The sequence below is a fragment of the Kryptolebias marmoratus genome, linkage group LG11 (genome assembly GCF_001649575.2).
Source record: "Kryptolebias marmoratus isolate JLee-2015 linkage group LG11, ASM164957v2, whole genome shotgun sequence".
NCBI classification, from domain to species: domain Eukaryota; kingdom Metazoa; phylum Chordata; class Actinopteri; order Cyprinodontiformes; family Rivulidae; genus Kryptolebias; species Kryptolebias marmoratus.
The window spans coordinates 18,711,279-18,724,321 of record NC_051440.1 but is presented as its reverse complement, the minus strand read 5'-3'; the positions used below and the strand labels follow the sequence as shown (position 1 = coordinate 18,724,321).

Below are 13,043 nucleotides of genomic sequence, written 5' to 3'. Positions count from 1 at the left end.
ACATGAGACCTAAGAGATTTATCTGGCCCTTTATTTGATCTATCAATGGTTTGCCAAAGCCTCATCAGAAAAAATCTCCATGAAGTGGTGGCTGTCAAAAAGTCATTCCTATGGAAGGAGAAAGGAGAAAGAAAAGACTGAGGTATGCCAAATTAAACAGGACGTGAACTGAAAATCTGTGGCAACAGGTCTTATGTAGTAATGAATCCAAATGTGAATTATTTGGTTCAAATCATCATCGGCATGTATGAAAGCGGTCATAGGAGAGGTAAAACAGGAAGTGTATGCAACCGTTTGTAAAACACTGTAGGGGTTTTTCCAAGTTTCAGCCAAAGTTGTTAGGGATTTTGTCAAAACTGATGGAATTAAGAGCACATGAAAGCTCAATCTAATTAATCCACTAAGCAATATGATCTGGAAAGCATCTGACTGGCAAGAGCTTTGTTTTTCAGCATGACAGTGACCCCTACAAACTGCCAATCCAGCAACAAGCATACTTTGATAGAAAAAAAAAACATACAATGGAACACCATCAGTCATGGATTTGTCTCCTCAGAGCCCAAACCTCAACATTATTGAAGCAGTGTGGAATCTTCTTGACAGATAATAGAACAAAAGACTGAAGATTATCCAAAGAAAAGCTTTGAAATGGTTTTTAAGAAACATAAGGAGCATTTCCTGAAGAATATGTAAATAACTTACGAGAAAGGAATGGCTTCATTTGAACAAAATCTTGACTTTAGGTGCATTGAAATTGTACAAACTTTGTTTTATATTCTGTATTTCCATTTATGTTTGCACAATATAAACAAATTAGGATCACCTCAAGAAATTATCATAGTATCATAGTAATCATATGTAATCATAGTATTAAGGTGTTTAATTGTAATCAGTTTTAATTGGTTGATATTTTAATTTAAATAAGCCAAATTCTCTAATTGCAATGACTTTATTGATAAACAATAGTTTTGTCCTGTATTTTCTGCACAATAGAAGTACATCAATGCATTACAATAAGATATCTGATCTTGGTCATTACTTACCAGGACTTTAACTATGAGACAACACACATATCTATTAAATCTGTTGCTGAGTGACTGTATTTTGATTAGACATCGGATCTAAGTCATTACTGAGCCATACACCGTATGTAATAGTTCTATGTATCATTTCATCTCTGTCCACTATGATTGCTTCCATATGTCGGGCTCCTCACTTAGGGCTGAGCATCTGTGGTTGTGTGGGGGGCTCAGAGGCTTGTACAATGAGCTTGGACAGTCATAGAGTCCCTGTAGATTCAGCAGATTAAGTGGAAGGGACACATGAGCTTGTTGTTAAAGATGTGTGTTGGTGGGATTTCTCGTGGACGGCTAAGACAGGATGCGATAGACAAAGGAAAAGGAGATTTGAAGAGACACATTCATGGATTTGTTTTGAATTGATGAAAGAAGTCTGGATGATGTATTCTTTGATGCCTCTGGGTAGAGTACCAAATCCCAGTGTAAACATCTACTGCATTTACACTAAGAGTGTTTCCTGTTTAACAGAGCATATATTTGTGCTTAGCTTATAGGGAGAGTAGGTTACTCATATGCTGGGGCGTATGGTGTTCCAATGAGTTCAGAAAAGCCATTCACTGAAGTTCTAAAAAAAGGATATGTTTCATATTAATACAAGCGGCTTCGGTTGTTAGTTCTACCCCTGATGGAGATCAGATGGACATCTGCTGAAATTATCTGTACTGGGGAAAACATGGGAGAAATGAGGAAAACAGCTGAGGGTGTTTGTGAAAACCCAACAACAACCTCACTCGACTTTCCACTGAAAAAAAGAGCTCAATCAAATGTCAGAAAAAGTTTTTGGCAGCTTCTTCGGCTCGTCTTTCTGGCTAGCTGGTGGGACTGGGAGGCCGTAAATGTCAGTAGTGAAGGAGAGGCCGATCTTAAGACCAAAGGATTTTAAATGGAGATGATTTTTAATCACAAGTTGTTGATTTGCAGAATCATTCCTGAAAGGAAGCCAAGGTTTTTTCCCCAAATTATCACTGATTGCTTTGAGTCGACTCTCATTTGATTCGGGACACTATCTTATGCAAAATTCTGCACGAGGTGATGCAACTATAAAACCACTATCAGTGCTTTTCTTTGTTGTACTCATTTGTTTCCCACGGAATGCAGAACATTCGTTGGCACAGTGTTGGTGTTGAGTCTGTTACAGTTTTATTAGGTTACACAGCGAACCTGGGGAAAATCATCTACTTTTGATTAGATCCTGTAAAATTTGTGAAGAACACGGCTCCATTTTCAGATAACCATGCTCGGCTATCACCTAGCCAGTCGACACAAGTGCAAACATTGTCACCCGAACTGACTCCACAAGGTCAAATATATTTAATTTCTTAGCCCTGGAAGAGGAAGAAAGTATGGGCAACATTACATATTTTTGTCTCTGTAGTTTATGGTAACTTGAGAAAGATGCGCACAAAGATTTGTTAAGGATAAATTATAACCTCATGTGCTGACTATGTTTGTGCCAGTCTTTCATTTTTCTGAGATTCAGCCCTTTGTTTGGCCAGGGAAAGTTAAATTGAGTAGCACATGAGCCCTGAAAATAGAGGGCTTTGAAAATCACAGCTTTCTAGTCCACCTTGATTTAAACCATGTGCATAGAACAAGACAAATCTCTTTCAGAGGTAGACTATAAAGAAAATTGCTTGTAATGTTGCAGTACAGTTGTCTTTATGAATTCAGACTCTCATCAGTGTGGCTGGAGGGTCTGGCTGGAAATCATTCATTTTGAGAAGGGGACATGTTTGCCTTTGTGATTCCTTTAGATGGCGAGACCACAATGGAGGTGAAAGACAAACAGCGCCTGATTGCTTGTTGGAGGCAATCAGCTAGAGATCTTACATAATTATGTGTGTACAAAGCACGCTTCGTGTGAGAAGAGCTTAATCATTTTCTTCTGACACTTTCCGTCTACCACACACGCTCAGCTGTCAGAGGAGTTCATCATCAGTCAAACAGTACTCAGGGACGGCTCCATAAGGGCAGTAAACTGCTCAAAACGGGCAAAACAGCTCCATTCGTTTTGTCTCACTTTATTGTTTCCTCTTCCTAATCGGTTAGTGATGTGTTTTATGTATTTCACGTGACTCTCAGCCTAATCAGTCCAGGCTTTTGGCACAGACAAGAATGTTTTGCCTAAGTCCTTGTTTAGCAACATTCATACCCACCCCTCCTTTACTCGACATAGATACATGCTGTGGCTTTTCCTGTGTATATATTGCATAGCTTGTATAAGTGTCTCAACTACTGTACTGTAATTGCCAATAATGTCTTCCACATGGAGCTGTTGTAGTCCACCAACTGTAGCTTTCTCCTCAGGATAATCACCTTTGGAGAACAAGTTGTCTTAGACTCCACTTGTAAAAACGAGCATCTTGGTGACGAGGTGTTCTTGGTTCTTTGCCCAAATGGCTGGTTCACATGTCTAGAAACTAGCAGATATTTCTGAGCAGGAGGTGTTTCGTGTACAGTTCTACAGATGGTATAATCCGTGCCCTATTAATGCACTCTGATGTCTGTAAATGTTTGCTCTCATTAGCAATGTTTGAAAATGTAGAAGATGAAAGAGTTATTGTAGCAGCAAAGAAAGACAACATGATAAAGAATACAAATTTGTCAAGCAGATTAGATATTATACAAAAAGTTGAAGCATTAAAAAGTAACTGTTAAAATACACTTAAAAACCACAGAAAAACAACAACAAATGATTGTACAAACAAAACAAAAATGACTATTTATTGGATATAGTTCATACTCATTCATACTGAATCTCATAACTGACACACCAGAACTGTAGTGTAAAAGAAAGTCAATTTATATTGCCCATGATGGATTTATGACAGCAATAAAAGTATAAAACATCCAAGAGGGTGAATACTTTTTTATAGGCACACTGTATCCCTATAAAACCAGTTGGATTCAAATGTCTTTGAAAATCTATTTAAAACACATTTTTTTTCTGTTTTTTATTTATTTATTTTTTCTAGGGTCTCTTTTTTTAATAAACCTAATCAGATATAAATCACTATTCATCTTGGCAGAGTTCAGCTGGAATTGAGGCTGGCTGCTTTCTTGTTCTGAAAAAGAAAGAAGAAAAAAAAAAAAGTCATTGTCAGCATTTCCACCAATAAATCACTTAATGCTGGAGGCTAAGAGGAGAGATTCCTCAAGCCTGAGCTGATTTAAAGGCCTTAGCATGCTCACACAAACTGGTGTGTTTCTGCTTTCCCTGCAAGTCCGTAAATCACAAAATTCTGCTGCTTCCGATGTAGTTTTACCAAATACTGATCTGTTTTAGCAAGCCGTGAAAAGCAGACACTTTCGCCTTGCTGCCTTTTTATTACTTCACTGAATATGCTATTATCTTCATGTAAATCTGTTAATAAATGAAACAGTGATTTGAACTCCTAAGAATATATGTTTCCCCCCCAATCTAGAGTTGGCACAGATTCAGAGCCAACACTGCAAATCATTATCCCAACACACTGTTATTACTGACTCCCTCACACTCAGCTCTCGAGTTTATGCACTTTCCAAACATTCTTAGCTTTGGCTTTCATTTTGATGTTAAACATGGTAGCCATATTTATTTCATTAGCTTATACTGACCATGTAGCGCACAAACCTTTCTTCTCCTTCTTGTTTTTTCCCAAAATAATATGACCCCAGTGTTTTACAGCGGTTGGGCGCGGCTGTGCTATTGTAATTTTCTTGATTAATTAGAGAATCTCCCTTTTTTTTAGTTTTGCCAGAGATATTTTCCATTAAACTACTGAAGTGAGTCCAAGAGCCACTTGCACTAATGTAATCTTTCTGTTATATAGAGTTTGTCTTTGTCTTGGAGCAGGAAGAAGATTTGGGGTTTCTGTCTTTATTTAAATCTTCTCTTGACTTATTTTATTGAATGATTTACAGGACGGTTTCCGTGTGTGAGTTTCTGTCATGAAAATGTATTTGTGTTGTTTCACCACTCTTGTCTTTGCTAACTTGTTGAATCTCTTGTAGGATTTTGTATGACCGATATTTGTGTTAATGCAAATATTTTGCTTGTTTCTGTCTCTGATAGGAGGGTTTGACAAAGCAGCAGAGAACAGCTGCAGCAGAAACTCAAACAGTAAGTGTGAAATGATTTAAACATACATTTTTTTTTTACAAGCACTGTTTTATGTAGCATATATACTTCTTAACGCTACTTGATTTGTCACAGGCATGAAAGGAAGGTAGCAAAACCTGACAAAAATGTCTTTTTGTTTTGACTGAAAATCTCTCAAAGTGCAATTATTTGTAATTTTTAAAAGAATCGTGAACTTAAAAAATCCTATAGAAGGGTTCTAGTTTAATTCATGCTGAGGCAATTTAACAAAATGTATAGAGTTTATTTCCATTTTAGGTCTCAATATTGAAGGAACTTGGAACAGTCCTTCCTCAATGAGATGTTTTTAAGAATCAGATTGACTACTCCACTTTTTGTGATGTTTATTCCGTTCCAGGCAGTCATTTAATAATAAATTGCAAAATGCACAACTTCCAGAGAAGCTTTTTTCTTCATAATGGTAAAAAAATAAATAAATAAAAATGACACCGAACTGACAGAAACAACACAAACACCAGGGGTGCCACTGAGAGTCAATAACTGAATTCTCTGCAATTAACTTTTATAATTAGGATCACTGTTCCGTGAAGGTCCTCAGTATTAACAATTAAAACAAAGTTTAATGGAATTTAATGTAATTTAACTCTAACCCTGTTGTTTAATTTAAGTTTAAACTAATTAATCCTAAACTACAAACAAATATACAGTCAGATTCTTTTTTATTTACCAGTTCCTATCAGCAACGCTCTGAAAAGGTTGCAGATTTATATTTAAGCAATAGGAGGTATTGGTGAACTGAAAACTATACATGTGGTAATTTTAGTTTTTTATTATACACAAATGAAGATTTTTTATATGACCACATGAAAAGAGCTTGAGAGAAAGGGAACACGCTCAGAGATTTTGGCTGTGTTCTTCATCTTGTTACTCTTGAATTATTGTAATTTTGGTTCAGGAATGCAGACTTCAGTTTACATTCCTGAAAAAAAAGTGAGCAACAGGAGCAGCTTATGTTGTTCAAAAAGAGCTGCAAAGATTTTTTTTGGAAGCTCATGCCAGATTTCATCAGCAGGCGGCCTCACACAGCGTCAGCACGGCCCTCTTGAGTATTATTTACAGTAGAAAGTGGTAAAATTCAGATTCTCGGTAGGAAAGCACTTCTGCTCATGCAGAGTGTACACAAGGATGGCGGCAGCATCTGAATGTCAGCCAAGACACGAGAAGACAGAGGTGTTTTTGTTGTGATGTGCAGAAAGGATTTGTACAAAAAAACTCACGTCAGTTTCTATGTAACGTTACATGTTTTTTAGAATGGAAAACAACTGGTGTTGTTTCTTTTAATAAATGGAAAAAAAATGTCACAGGTAACTAATCTATTATTAAACTTCCTACCTATGAATCAAACTTATCATTAGTTCACAGGATAACAGCCTAAAAACAAATACAAATCTCTGAACTGTTACCATAACAGATGTTTCCCTTAAATAAATACAACATTACCATGAATTAACCCAAAAAAAAGGAAAAAAAATAACATGAGTGAAAGCCACAGAATGAAAGTACCTGGCTTAAGATCATTGTGTACTTCCTCCAGGCCAATGTCTCTAACAGTTTCTGCACAATTATATTGACAAGAATGAGAGATCTGGATTATTCAATCACCTGGCTCTTTAAACACATTATAAATGGGAATAAAAAAAATAGATTGCATTCAAACTAAGACCTATTTTATTTGAGCTTCTCGTTTAAAACTGAATAATGTACCTTTAATATTAAAATATATAGTAAAGAGCAGTAAAGTCCCCATAGAGTCAACACAAATATCACCACATTTCTCCAAGCTGCTGATTTGCCCCTGTAGAGTTTTTTTCTTTTCTTTTCCAAAGCTGTACATACAGCAATAATCATGTTTCTGTCAGCACTTTTACACAAGAAGGGTCTATAAAAGGGCTCTACTTTTGAGGTGAGCTTCACCTCTCTCTTTCTCGATGGATCATTACCCCACTGTGCGAAGTGATTTATGAACAGCGTTACAAATGCTGGGAGCAGTTCCTGTCTGGAGGCTGTCATCCACTCACTGATTGCCTCGGTTTGCCTGTGTGTTGTGTGTTGTGTACTCGTGTAACGTGTGTGTGTGGGCATGACAGTGCAAGAGCAGCACTGCTGTAAAAGGTCTTTTTTTTAAAGGCCGATATGAGCTTGTCTCTTACCATGTTTCTAATGGTGGCAAAGTTTTTTTTTTTTTCCTGTTTCCATGTGTGAGACCTGTTTACAGTCAGGTTTTACGTTTCATTCCTGGTAACAGGATACAGTAATGTTTCACTCTGCTTTGTGCTGATGGATAGTTATTTAAATAGAGTAATTTGAGCTCAAAATCTAAGTAGATTTGAGTGCTTCACTAAAATGCCCTTATGTTTACCGTATCTTGCTTCAGGCCATAAACCTGATTGTAGATCTAAAGTCGTGAAGAGTAAAGTAATCAGTCATGACGTGCAAAACGAAGCAGCAGGTTTGTGTTTTCGTGGATTTTTTTTTTGTTGTAACACATCCAGCGTCATGTCTTTTTGTGAGGGGATTAGCTCTGTCCTACTTCTCTTGGGCGAGGCTGAACACGTTGTTTGGACAGGTCGCTGCTGTACTCTAGCCATGATGAATCTCTGCCAGCATCAGCTCTCAGTTACTGACAGACTTAGTACTGCGAACTCTATATTAACCTCTTGCATCCCTTTCTCTCTCCATGTGCATGTGCTCACATGTGTTTATAGATCTATTGTTAAAAGAATATGGTGTCTCTGGACAAGCTTGCCTGCTTAATGTGTTGTTGTAAACGGTTTGCATCTGTTACAAGGGGAAAATGCATTCCACAGATTACTTTTGTGTATAAAAGTCTGCGTGAATGCACTGCATGCCCTTGTAGGTCAGTGCATGCAGCAGAGTCCGGTATCTAATAAGAATGAAAACATCAGGTGTTCAAAGAGCTTGTATTTAAGAATATTTTTTATAGATATTGTATATTTATGTGCTCCTGTCAACTTTCTAGTTCCTTTTGTAAATCTGTGTGTGTGTGTGTATTCGTCCACATGGGGACCACCCATACCTTTGTGGTCATAACAATAACTGGTGCACTTCCTTCCACTGATATGCAGCACATTATCAGTCCACATCACAGCAACACAGACCCTCTGTTTAGCTGACATGTCACAGCTGCATCAAAGGTTATTCCCCCTCTCAGTGCTTTAATCTACTTTTGCAGAGTCCAGTATACACAGCCACAGCCCCGTATTTAGTATAAGAAGTCTGGTGTTCTTGAAGAGCACAAATGTATTTCTCGTCATTCTGCTAGTCCAACAGATGTTAGTTAGATGCTACAATTAACTCTTTTTACAAGCCTCTCTTGCAAAATGACGTGTTTTGTAAGAATCTTGTTGCTTGAAGCTGTTTCTCTTTTCTTTCTGCCTCTTGACTTGTGCATAAACAAATTCCTTTGGTTAGAAAGTATTTTTGTGTTTGATTTCTCTTACTTTGTGATTTTTTTTTTTTTACTCTTGAGCAAAAATACTCTGTGGTAATTAATATGGTAATGTGTGTGTGTGTGTGGAAGGGGGTTGGGGGCTTCCAGGCATCCCTGAAAGCCATTTTAAATTGAGGTCTGAATGAGGTTTTATCTGGAAACACTGAGGAGAGGTCTAGTACACCACGTCTCTGTCAGTCCCTGGCCAGTTAAAGAGAGGAAATAATATTTGTGTTTTTGGAAAGAGGAAGGCTTTTGCCCACAACCAGAGCTAATCTTATTTGCCAAGATAGCTGCGTGAAAATAGATTTCTTCACCTTATTTCAGAGGTTGCTCATTTAGGAGCAGCACCAACATGTTCACTGAGCTCTTATTTGGTACAAAACATTGCTTTCAGATTACTCTTGAAATTGGGGCCTTCCGCTGCAAGAGTTACGGGCTGTTTATCTATGAGGGGTGATTTTTGTCGTTAAATGACAGTGGAGAACTCATCTGTGGTTAAACACTGTGCAGTATGCTCCTCAGATACCCATGGTTGGCAGTCACCAGTCTGTCTAGACGACATAAACACCAGACTTTACAGACCTGCCGAGTGGCAATCAGAGAAAATTGAGTTTGTGGGATGTGTCAGACCAGGTCAGTTAAAATGATTGAAAGCCAGTGGCATTTCTTGTGTGTGTTTAGTGTTTTTTGGTGGGAAATGTAGTGTATGATTTGTCATAATTTTATAGCTTACATAAAAGCTGTTTGGCCGGGTAAATGAAAGGGACTCACGTGCACAATCTGTTATAATCAACACAAATAATGCTCCAAAATGCAAAGTGGAAGGGGATAGAGTAATAATAAACGCATTCATCTCTGCCAAACTTCAGGGTCATGAGAGGTTATTTCCCACAATCAACAATAACATCTATAATTCAGATAATGAATTATACTGGCTTCAAGGCAGATAACAAAGACCTTCCCAGGAGAAAAGAGTGCTGGTTTTGATTTGCCCCTAGATTTCCAGATCCCATGTATTCCTCACTGAGTTTGGTGTGGTTGCTTTATGCATTTGCTTCAAACTGGGGGTAGTGATTGTAATTATTCTTGTTGTTATTTATGTGTTTTGCTGTTTGACTTGCTGCAAATTCTGGCAGGGGGTGGGTCCCCTGGGGCACGATGAAAATCCCATCTCAACACTGGCGCTGGATAACAAGTATTCATACGGTCTCTGTTCTACAGATACAGACAGTGAGACACAATCTGCTGTCATTCCTGTAGTTTGCTAATGATCACCGCTTCACACTGTGTTGTACCTTTCTCTCTCTCTCTTATGTTTGGCTCAGGTTGGTATTAATTACAGGAATAATTGCAGATGCCAGTCCAATTTTTGTTGTTTGCTTGCGTGTTCTTTCACATGATCTAGTCAGGCTGTTTCGCATTTGTTTTTATTTTTGCCTAAAAAAAATGATCAGCGTGAGTCAGCATAATAATTGTAAACAGTAACAAATAAGAGTTACAGCTTTTTTCCTGCCTGTCTGACGAATAGTACCACTTGCATTTCCTTTCTAAGAGAGGCTTTAATTGCCACTGAATGGAATCTATCTTAGTCTGATTAAATCAGGATGCTGCTTCGCAATATGGTGTCTATTTTGTATTACCAGTATGCACCAACGCCTGGATCAACTGTCAAAAAAACAGCTTGCTGTGGTGCCTCAAAAGTTCATTTTTAAAATAAGTTTCCTTTAAAATGCAATCTAAATATTTATCGAGTTTAGAAAGATTATAACTAAGTAATCCTAAACAATCAGGGATGGGCCCATGACATGTCCAAGGTGAATCCTGACTCTATCCTGGGGACTACTGGGATAGGCTCAAGCTCCGTAACTCTGATCAGGACATCGCAGATGAAGAAAATGAATCAGAGTGAGCGAATCCAACACATATTTGTGAAATGAAACAGTATGCGGACCTCTAGAGTCTTCCCACAAAGAAAACTGTCTCACAATGCTGCTGCTCTGTCTGCTTTTTGTTCATATTGACCAAATCCAAGGGGCAAATTGTTTGCTTTCAAATACCACATGTAATCAAAAGAGTGTTGGTGTCTTAAGTGGTGTGTTCTGGCTGCAGCATGTTGATTCAGTTGGATCTTTTAGAGGTTTATCAACCTCCTCGTTCACCCTCCAAACCTCCCAAGCGAAACAGCATGGTGCAACAAAAACAATAAGATTGCAGTGAATGTTTAGAGTTTAAAAGAGCTTAGGATTAGTAGCTAATGTGAAGCTGAAATTAAAGCCAGGTGTTTTCAATCAAGCTGGATAGTGAGGGAGTGAGTGGGTGTCGAGAGCAGAGATTTATTCAAGTAAAAATCAAGAGCATTGTAAGTTTCTCCAGGAGGCCTATACTGACAAAGATCACTTCATGAAGACGGGAGAGTCTGTAAACATTATCCTCTTGGGTAATGTTAACGTTCTTGAGTCCACCACGAGGAGATCCCAGAGCAGTAATGGAGTGCATGGCAGCGCTTCGAAGATCATCGCTGCCCATCTGCAGCTTTCAAGCCAAAAAGTTTTTCAGTGTTCGGAGAAGACCAAAACAGAGCCTTTTACTGTTTAAATAAGAAGCATTATGTTTGGATAAAGGAAAACACAGCATTCCAGCAAAATAACTTTTCCCATTAAGAAACATTTTGAGGATACAGCATGAGGGTTTGGAGCTATTTTCTTGCGTCTGGGGCAGGATGGTTTTCATCAGTGATCGAACGATGCATTCTTTAATTACGCTGCCGAGCACAGAGGGGAAAAAGTTAGGGCATCTGTCTGGGAACTAATTCTCAACAGTGTGTGACTCATGCAGCACGATGAAAAAATAATTTCAAAGTCCTGGAAAGACCCAAAAGGGGAAAAAAAGGACAAAATAATGCTGTAACAAGCAGTTTTTGTGATAAAACAGATCAACGTCATTGATCTGAAGCTGCAAAAAGTTAAAAAATTCCTCCAAGCTGATCAGCAGGACTGATCAACACTTACTGGAAACATTTGGTTTCTGTTATTCTGCACAAATAGCTCATATTAAAAATCACATTGTTTGGCAATGCTTATGCGTAGTGTTGTGTAGTTTTCCTTATCAAATAACATTCTTTTTAATCTAACTTGTTTAATTTAGGTTCAGCTGAGCTCTTTAAGGCAAAGTGTGAAAATCACGATTTGTAACCTATACTCACAGAAAAATGAAAAATTCTTTAAGCAAATGCCTCAGGATCAGTATCAGAGCTAAACCAGATTCCCAACAGCTTTAAAAATAGTTTTATATCTACTGTACATTGTCTGCAGCCTCAGGATGGAGCTGGCAATTGTCTTTCTACAGTAAGACCTCCGTGAAATTATATCTTTTTTGGTCTGGGTGGAAAGGCATATCAGAGTTTAGGATCAATTTCTGGAAAATCTCTTTTCCTGCATCCCATTTTTTTTCTTTTACAGAAGCTTTTTGTTGCCAACCTCAGTCTGACTGTGAGGAGGAAGTGAGAGTTGAACGAGGGAAAACAGTAAACAGAAAACAGAAAGTGGGCCACCTTTTCTACAGTTTATCATGATTAGTAGTCTTAATCAATTAGAATCAGATGCAACACAAGTGTTTCTCCTTTTCAGGCTTTTATTGATATGACCTGTTTTTGCTGCCAAGATAAGCAAAGATTTATATGTATATTTGGCAAACTTAGGTAAAAATCAGTTATTTTAAATGAAAGCTGATTGTTCAGCTTCTCAAATGGCTTTCATTTTGTGTTTATAGTTCTTCAAAGGCTGCTAAATAAATTTTAATTATCAGTAGCAACTCATATATCATTCAGAAATCCCTCACTGGTCTTACACTAATCTTAGGATGCAGAGTTGATTTTTAATTTATGCTTTATGTCTGTATTGGTAAAATTTAGAGCATGAAGGTGACAGAGATATCAGTATGTGAGTGTATGTGTTTTTATCTGCAGGTGAGGTGTGGCAGGTTAATTGCACATTGCTTCTTTGCCCACAGAGCCTGCAGGGCTTGGACTTTCTACAGCTTTTCACTGCTGCTTGGCAGAAAGAGCTAAACCACATGTTTGTCTTATGTTAATGGAAATTTTCTTGACAGTTGTATTCAGACAAAGACTTAGGGCATACATGCATGCATACCGTTACTCTGTACTAATCAAACTGGGTATATAAATTCATATTAAATATAGTTTCTTCATTTTCAGCTGTTTTTTGGATTTTTCTTTTGTGCTGCATGAAACCAACAATGCTTTTTACTCTTTAGCATTTAGTACAAGGCTCGGTAATGTGTCTTTTGTCCACAAGGGGGTAGACATTCGGCACATATGGCGATTTCTTCACTGTCACAGCATTTGGATCAG

The 13,043-nt window shown here is 37.8% G+C and overlaps 1 protein-coding gene across 3 annotated transcripts in view; it reads left to right on the top strand.

Annotated features, from left to right (window-relative positions):
* Positions 1-13,043, top strand: part of LOC108239959 (zinc finger protein 469) — a 189,709-nt gene that overhangs the window by 8,105 nt on the left and 168,561 nt on the right. For 2 of the 3 annotated variants that reach the window (XM_037978066.1, XM_017423023.3), the window contains exon 2: positions 5,134-5,181. The gene's annotated coding sequence lies outside the window, so the exon portion shown is untranslated. Of the gene's footprint in view, positions 1-5,003; positions 5,182-13,043 lie in introns of those variants that run through there. The other variant, XM_037978065.1, reaches the window with a different exon arrangement.